Consider the following 8,862-nt stretch of genomic DNA (forward strand, 5'->3'; position numbering starts at 1 on the left):
GAGTTTTTTCTGCCATGCAAATGTAACGTCAGGTGCAGAGAAGTGGTGGCTAAATGTCTGCTCTGGCCTGCTCCCACAGGCTGCGACTTGTGGGCTGGGCTCAGAATGAGAACAGGCTTCCACTGGCTGGCACTTGACCCCAAACCCTTGTCTTCCCCCAGCCCTGCCATTGTGGTTTTCCTGCTTGCTTAGCCAAGCAAGGGCTCGTGTTTCCTAGCACCCTTTTTGGATACACACTGAGCGTGTGTGCTGCCCCTAAGCCAGTGGCAGCAGGGGTTAGGTTTTATGTCTCTAGTGGGAGTGGGGGTGGTTAAGTCCATCTTGCAAAGCTTCCTACTTCCCTCTCTTACTTTAAGCTGGTTCTGTTCTTGGAGCTCTCTATGTTGCTTTTTTCCAGAGTAGAGTGAGAATGAGGAAGTCATGTCACACTACCCCATCTCCATTTCTCAACACCACCCTCGTCTCATCACCGAGGGTGGGCAAAATAGCAAGTGGTAACGCCTCTCCCTTCAGCCACATCACGAATGGTTTAAATAACTCATCGCTGTTGTAAGGCAGTGCTTGTCTGGTCTCTAATCTGCCTCTGGGCTCAAGGGGGTCATGCTGCTTCACTCTGGATTTCCAGCTGTTTTCTGTATGTTATGATCTATGGTTTAATGTCTGTATGGTTGACTGCTGAGAGCTCAGTGGGAGAGTTGGCGTTTCATGTGTGGACAGTCATCATCTCAAAGTCCTAACCTCATGTTCCTTGTGTTGTTGTTCTTAAACCACCTGAAGGTTCTTCAGGCCCTTAGTCCTGTCTCTGAACTGCTAAGTCTGTGAACCTCCTGCCTGTGTGTCTGTCTCTGCAAAGTGTTGTTCTAAACCATATTACAGAAAGCATCTGCAGTTAAAACTCTCATGTTGTCATCCATCCTTCCATGTTGTTTTTTTGGATGTTATTTTAAAGCGATCACTTCTGTCATCTCCTGTACGTTGTAGGCTTGTGAACAGTTTTAGTAGTACACCAGGGAGCTATGGTTGTAGAAAGTGAGGAGCTGGGGGTGGAACTTTGTACCTTAGCTGAGATGCTCGAATGTGGGACCCCTGCCTGGAGATTATTAAAACAAAGAAAAAGTCTTCCACTTGTGTGAGTGCCCATGCCAACAGCTGAATTCGTGCAATTGTGGTGATGCTAGGTGGGAAGGGGGAGATGAGGAGTTGCGCTGAAGGAGGAAGGTGGGATGAGTTTTACTGGCTCTGATGATGATGGGGTAGTGATGCAGAAATGACACTTGCTCCACCCAGAAGTGACGCTTGCTTGAACTTTTTGACTAGCGCCTGAGCCTTCCTCATCAGAGTGTCCTCCTGGGTTGCAAAATCAGCTTTGCTGATGCTGTCAGAAAAAAAAAATAAAAAAAATAAGGAAGCTGTTCTTCCTCCCCCTGGCAGTTCAGCTTTAACCAGCCTTAGCAGCAGGCCTCTCAGTAGAACAAAAAATGCAGGTTGGGGGGGCTAAACGAAGGTCCAACCCCTTGATCAGAGAGCAGCCATGCCCTGCAGGAATGCTTCCTGGCTACGCCTGCTGCTTCAGCCTAACATCTCACCTGGATACCAGCAGTCCAGGGGCTCTCCTGCAATTCCTGCTGTCTTTGGCCAGCCTAGTTGTGATCTCCTGAAAGAGAACTGGTCTGAAGCTGAGCCTGGAGTAACCTCTCTTCCAGAGTGAAGAAAGGGCAAAGGGGACTGATGCTTAGGGAAGGAGCAGGCAACCAGGATCAGTGCGGTCCTGTAGGCAACACAAGATGTTTTATATAGCCTCCGGGTATCTGTCAATATTTACAAGCTAAGCAATGCCCATTAATTAGTGGCTAAAATTATTAAATGGCAACAAAGGTGGAGTACGAGGTGCAGGCTAAAAACATAACAGGCTTTTATAAGGGGTGGCCTGTACACACTGCTCATACCACTTTGGAGCGCTGGCCCTGGGGAGCCATGAAACTGCATGAATGAGGCCAGGCACAAACCCTTCCCTCCACGGTATCTCAATGCAGGTTCCTTCCAGCAGTTTTCCCCATGCTGAGACCACCCTGATAGCAATATTTGCTCTGTTCCATGCGTGTTTACAGAGTCAGCATCAGCTGCTTGGGACTGTATAGCCACTACCAAGCCAAAGGCAGAGGCCCAGTGCTGCTGTGCACCAAGCAGAGCAGCAGCTGAGGTGACAGTGTCCGGCATAAAACCTGCAAAACCGACACTAATCTGTCCCCTGTGATTTTCTGCTCTAAGGGCTTCATGCCCTTGAGAAGTGCAGCCCATGGTGCCAGGCTCCTAAAGCTCATCGAAAGGTTTCCTGATCAAGATCAGTTTAGGCAGAGACTGAAACAAAGAGCGTGGTGGTGATTTCATGCTGTGGATGGTGGATTTCCAGGCTTTTGTCGCCAAAAGCTGATGCTTAAATGGTGTTGCTCTTGAAGAAGAGTGCGCTGACTTTTCTCGTGTGCTGAATCCATGCTGGTTCCTTTAGCGCAGCCACAGAGGGCCCAAGGCCCAGGCCCACCTTTGTGGAAGCTCTCGCTTCACGACCTGGTGGGTCCATCGTGCATGGGCCATCAGCTAGACTTATGGTCGTGGAGGTGACAAGCCTGGGCTGTGTCACAGAGGATTTCATGTCACGGTGTCCCAACCAGAGGGTGTTTTCTCTCGTTTGGTCATTCCTGCCCCATGCAGGGGTGGGCGGGTGGTGAGACAGGGCTTTGATTCAGCATGGCCCCATGACAGAGGGACTCAGCAACCTCCTCTGGGGTGTCTTCAGGAGTGATGGGCCACATGTCCCTGACAGAGCTGCCCTCTTGAATTTTTAGGAAGCCAGCTCAGCCTCCCCACCACACAGAGAGGTGCAAGGCCAGCCGTGTTTGTGGCAAGGGCACGCTCCACCTTAGCGGGCAGGAGGGAGGTGAAAAAAGCCCAAAGGGAAACCACCTGAATTTGCTGCACGGGTGCCAGGCGCAGAGCTTTAATCACTGCCCCACGGGCTTGGCAGGCGGGCCAAGCACAAGCAGCAGGCATCTTGCATAAACAGTAGGAGGGAGAAGCTGGAGCTGCTTTGCTCCCCTGACCTTGGCTTCACTGAGAGGCTCCTTCCCCGGCTAGTGATGGAGGCTCCCCCAGATGCACAGGGGCAGGAGGGCAAAGCCACCGAATCCCTTTTTTTTTTAGTGGGATGGTCACACACTGCCCCACGGGGTCCTCTGCAGCCCCCCTGGGAGGGCAGCCGGGCTGGGTGGCGGGCTGCGGGATGGCTTGGGATTAGCTGGCACCAGGACGGGTTTGAATAACAGGAAGGTTTGTGTCTGCTGTGATTAAACACCGACAGACCTTGAGTGTCTGCCGGCAGCCAGCTCGGCGTCGTCGCACCGCCGGCGTAGTTTCTCTTGCGGTTTTGTCGCCGTGCCGGGCCGGGGGGCTTGTGTGAGAGGCCCTGGAGACAGCCGAGTTTTTGTTCTGCCCCTTTTCATACAACTTATCAGCTCCGGGGCTCCCTTTTGTTTCCTGCCCGGGAACTGGGAGCTTTCCAAAACACGCTGCTGTGTGTTGTCTCTTCCACGGTGCCTTTCCAGGGGAGCAAGGACTTTTTTAGGGACCAGTCTGGACACCAGCTCCAACCTCTGAAGGGATCGGACCCATCCTCAGCCTAGTAAGCAAGCCTTGCTTTCAGGAGGTCCAAAATGCCACACAACATGACACAGCCACTGCTGGCACATCCCGTGGAGCTGTGCTCCTCCATCACAGCCTCCAGGAAAAGCTCTTTAAGCTCGGGTGAGGGCGGAGGGGTGGCATTCACCACAGCTTCTCCTTAATGTGATGAACACTTGCTGCACAGCTGAGCTCCCCCCCCAATACACAGCTCTTCTTCCACCCTCAGCGGGCAGGGTGGCAGTTCCTGGTGGTGGCGGTTTCTCCTTTAACGTAACGACGAGCACCATTTTGCACGAGCTGCCTGTGACTCACCCCTTCCCCACCAGCGGAAGGACCTGAAATAGCAAGGGAGGCCGAGATGAGTGCAGAAGGGCTCCCTGAAGGCAAAGTTCACAGGGTACAGAAGGACAGCAGAGGCGGGTGCCCGGCCCACACACCTCCTCTGCCTGGGGCCCCGAGGCAGCAGGGTGAAGGGCCAGGCAGGAGCAGAAGGCTCGGTGGCCACCAGGACGGGCCTCATGCAGACCTGACACCACATCTGTCTCCTTCCCCTGGCTCCATGGCCTGGAAACACAAGGAAGGGTTAAAAACACCCCCCACACCCTCCAATGTATCTGGCGCTGAACCATCCCATCAGCCAAAACACCAAGCAGATTAACCCCAATTAGGTGGAAATGTGTAAGGAAACAGTAAAGCGGAGTGATTAGCTGAGGGCCTTTGGGACAGGCTCCCCAGGAGCCTGGCATTGAGCACACCCCCCAGGGACCAGGGAGGCCCAGTAGCTCCCACTCTCAGCTTCACACTTCATCAGCTCCTGGGCAGTGCTTGGGGCCCTTTCTGTGCTCTCCTGCAGCTGCCGGCCTCAGATCAGATCCTATCTGCCCTTGCTTCAGACATTGCCCTCTTCCTCCCCTCTTCTTCTCATCATTTCCAGCCCCCGCAGCCCTCCTCCATCTCTCTCTGCCTTACTCCACGTGCCTCCCCAGGAGCTTCTGGATTCCTGGGCTTTTCAGGGTGAAGGGTCCCTAATTATGGGAAAATTTACCTCTTTCCCCATCCCTTTCATCACACTCATCCTTCCTCCCGCTTCTTTCACCTGGTTGTCCCAAGCACAGCAACATCATCACCTGTGTGAACCTTGGAACCCTCTGAAGGCTGGAAAGCAAATATGGGGAGTTTGCCCAGCTCTAATAACAGCAGCAATAGCTTCTCACATTTCTACAGTTCCTTTCACTTTAAAAGGCCCCAAATTTCCTGCAGGGTACACATAAAATCTCCCTCAGCCTCCGGGAGGCTCGCGCTGCTGTCAGGCAAACAGCCAGTTCAAACAGTCAAGAGGGGAGACTGGCAGATACCGAAAACCTCCTCTCGAGCGAAATGCCATGGGAACTTTCCTACTACGGCTGGAAAAAGCCGTGCTTCCTCAGCAGCACGAGACTCGGGTCCCTGCGCCATGGAAAGTCGGTGTCACCCTGCTGGGGGGTGTGCCTGGCTGGCACCCCGAGGTGCAGCATGCTCGCCAAGCTGGGTGATTCACAAGAGGCACAAAGGCAAGGTGGAGAGGGAGGGATCCTTTGGAAACCATCAGCCACGAGGCATGGGAAACCTCTTGCCACGCAGATCGGCTCGGCTCCTCCCCGTGGTGCTGTGCAGAGGTTGAATGGCCAGCAGAATAGCGACACAGGGGGGTTAAATGTTAAAAGAATAAAGAAAAAAGAAAAAAAGAAAGGAAAGGATTCTTGACACCATTTCATCTATATGGGCTTGAACCCACAGCTGTCTGAAATCACGGTTAAAAATAGGCATCGGCTGGAAGGGCTGAGAGCCGCCGTAGGGGAGTGAGTCCCAAGGTGAATTATGAAATCGAACACGCGTTCTCTCTGTAACAAGTTTGTTTTCTTTTGAGGGTTATTTACCTTGGTCTTCATACCTGCCTGACACAGTATGCTGCTCTCAGATTTCATGGCGAGGCGGACCTGGGCTGGATCAGGAGCCAGCAAGGAGCAGACAGAGTGTCATTACGGAGGATGCAGAACTCCTCACGGAGCTCCTCAGCCAGAGCACCAGCCAAAGGAGTTTATACATGAAAAAGGTGGTGAGGATATGGTCGTTTTATGTCCATCCAAAGCCCAAAGTCTGCATTACCCACCCATATAAATCTGATCTGGCTGAGGTGCTGCGCTTCGGTCAAACTGCCCATTCATGAGGACTGTGTGGTGTTTGTGCTGGCTTGGCCACAAGTACAGGACAGGCAGCGTCCGATCCAGACAAAAAAAAAAAAAAAAAAAGGGAGAGCAGCACAGCTGTAAAGCCTGGCTGTGCCGAATTGCTCTCTCCAAAATTCACAAGCGATTTTGAACCAACAAGTTTGTACTCATCTGCCCTTCGTATTGCATGGCCGGGGTGCGTTTGATCTGATGTCAGGAGCCCGGCAGTGGGGTTTACCACATCGTCAAGCTACAACCTGAGTCAGCTGGGAAGCATCTCTTTTCCCTCCCTGCTGTCCCGGTGCCCGAACCCAGAGCCCTGGGAGGGAAAGAGGCTTAGCAGGGACCTGGATCTGTTCTCCACTGAGGCTATTTTCACCTGGAAATATGAAAGTCTGACAGGAAAGAAAACTTAGCATGAAGATGAACACCCTCGGGATCTGCTGGGTAAGGTCAATTTTGGTCACAGATAGAGAATGGTCAAGGCAGGGTGCTCACCACCTCCTCTGGAAGCAGCCAGATAGCTGAGGTTTGTCTGAGCCTCCCTTCTTCCTTGTGGGTTTCAGGGCATTTTTGCAATCAGATGCCTGAACTCACTGACACTGTTAACCCCCAGTATTGTTACTGGCACCAAGAGACTGGTGTTGGTGTCAGCAGGGTCCCTTTTTATGCCGTCATGAGGTAGTTGCTTCCATTTCACCAATGAGGTTGTGTGAAAGCCCCAGATTACTACGAAATCATGAGGAGGTCAGCGTCTCTTCCTCTCTGTGCATCATCCTCCTGTTAGCCCCTCACATGAAGCTTGCCACTCACACTGCTACATGCACATGGTTGCTGGATCCTCACTGAACACACCTCCAAAAAACACCCCCTCATTGTAAGGAGCAACCATGCTATAACTGAATATTCAGGACTTAGCAGAACTTTTCTGCCACATAACCCTTAAAAGCTACCTTGTCTTCACCCAAATCAGTGGGATATTAGCACCTGAGCACTCAGGCAACATCTGGTTGTTTACATACCTGACCAGAGATGTTTTACAGCTACAGCTGTCTAAATACCCTTGCCTGACCACCTTGCAGGCCTGAATGGGCTTGTCCCAGTACTTAGGCAGAGCACAGCAATGCTGTTTCTCCCAGGGCATCGGTGGGGCCTGACCCCCAGCAGCCGTGCCCTACAGGCCCTGGATGTCCTCCAGCAGCAGCGTGGGAAGGGTGCAGCAGCCCTCAGGGACAGCAGTTGCACCCTCTGCTCAGAAAGGCAGAGGGAAGCAGGTATTTTGCCCAAGGTGTTATGGAAACGAGCTGAATTGCCCACAGCCCTGGGGAGCAGCTTAGGATGTGCCTTCTGGGGCCATAAACCCATGAAGATGCATTGAAGATGTTCTTTTTTTCCAGCTGCCTGCTCCTGACACCCAGTGGGACATTTCTGGTGCACCCTGGATGGTTCTGGTGCAGGCGGAGGCTGCTGAGCACCCCAAAGCCCATATCTCCTTTCTTGTCAGGAAGACGAGTCTGAACAGGCTCATTCATTGCTTTTCTCCATTGTAAAGCACTTGGGAGCCGACAGCTTTAGCTATAAATGGCAGGTTTTTGCTGTTCTCTGGGGAAAACAGTGTTACCCTTCACCTAGGAGCACAGAGCTAGCCAAACCGCAGGTCCTCCTTCCTCTGTACCCGCATCATCCCCAGCTTCCCAGTGCCCTGAGCTTCCCATCCCCAGCCAAGGCTGTGCACTGGGGAATGCAGGAGAAGGGGGTTCTCAGCAGAAGATCGAATCTCAAAACACAGCATTTGCACTCATTAGGAGGCAGTAAAGAAACGAAGCAGGCAGGACAATTAGAGATAAGGGCAGGCAACAGGCTGTTCCCATGCTGATGTCCTGCCCGCTGGTAAAAGTGGGGGGCGCAGCCCGATGCATTCTTGACATTTTGTTCTCCCAACTGATGCCAGCTCAGCTCTTATCAGATATCTCCACGGCCAATGATTTTTCACGGTGGATAACACCACCAAGCTGCATAGGAAAAAATCATAAACCTCTGTCCTAGGCAGCTAAGCAGAATGTTCCCATCCCGGCCTTCATATGGGGGTAGTTGTGGCTTTACCTTTTCCACCCTTCCTCGCTTAACCTCTTCTCTGCCATGCACATTTATGGCTCTGACCCATCCTGAGTTGCATGAAGGTGAGGAATATCAAGCTGCATCCCTCCTCTGACCTCCTGGTCCGGTCTGATCTCCTCTGTCCCGAGCAACCCAGGCTCACCCCCTTTTTTTTTAAACATTGATCACATTTCTTGATTGCTCCTCGCTGGTCAAGCCAACCAGTTCAGATTTAACAGGGTGTGTGCCTGTCCTGGGGTGTCTCCTTGCAGCAAATGGAGCTGCCTCCATCGGGAATCTGCCCTTGTATGCACCAGCCTGACCTCCCAGCAGAAGTGGCACCTGAAGCTCCCTCTGGAGCTGATTTTGGCTGAATCTCAAGGATGCTTTCGCTGCTGCTCTTCCTTTATACTGAACTACACGAAACTGGGCTTGGTGTCCCCACGCCATGTGAGGGAGACACCCTCCTCGTTCGGCTCAGAGTCCAACTCTCTGTTAAAGCAATATTTGGGAAGCTCAGTTACATGTGCTGAAGCCAGGGATGCAATCCCATTGCGTCCCTTTAGGTTCTGTGTGCCGGGATGAGAAAGGTTTCCAGTGAGTTATCACACGTGGTGAGAAAAGCACACCCTCGCCTAGGGTGACACACGATAGCACTATTCCAGCAAGGTGCTGCTCTGCCCTCCACCCTCAGCTTGTGCTCAGGAGGGTTTTTCAGGCCCTCACAGATGAGGCAATAAGGAGCGTGTTAATTTTGGCCAGGCAGCACTGGCTTCAACCCACCCCAGGCTTACTTTTCAGATCAAAGTGGGAGAACAACAGCAGAGTTCACTAGCTCGGGGCACAGCAACGAAGAGCCAGGACAATCCACCTGGAGAGC

Source organism: Netta rufina (assembly GCF_964035555.1).
Source record: "Netta rufina genome assembly, chromosome: 1".
Lineage (NCBI taxonomy): Eukaryota > Metazoa > Chordata > Aves > Anseriformes > Anatidae > Netta > Netta rufina.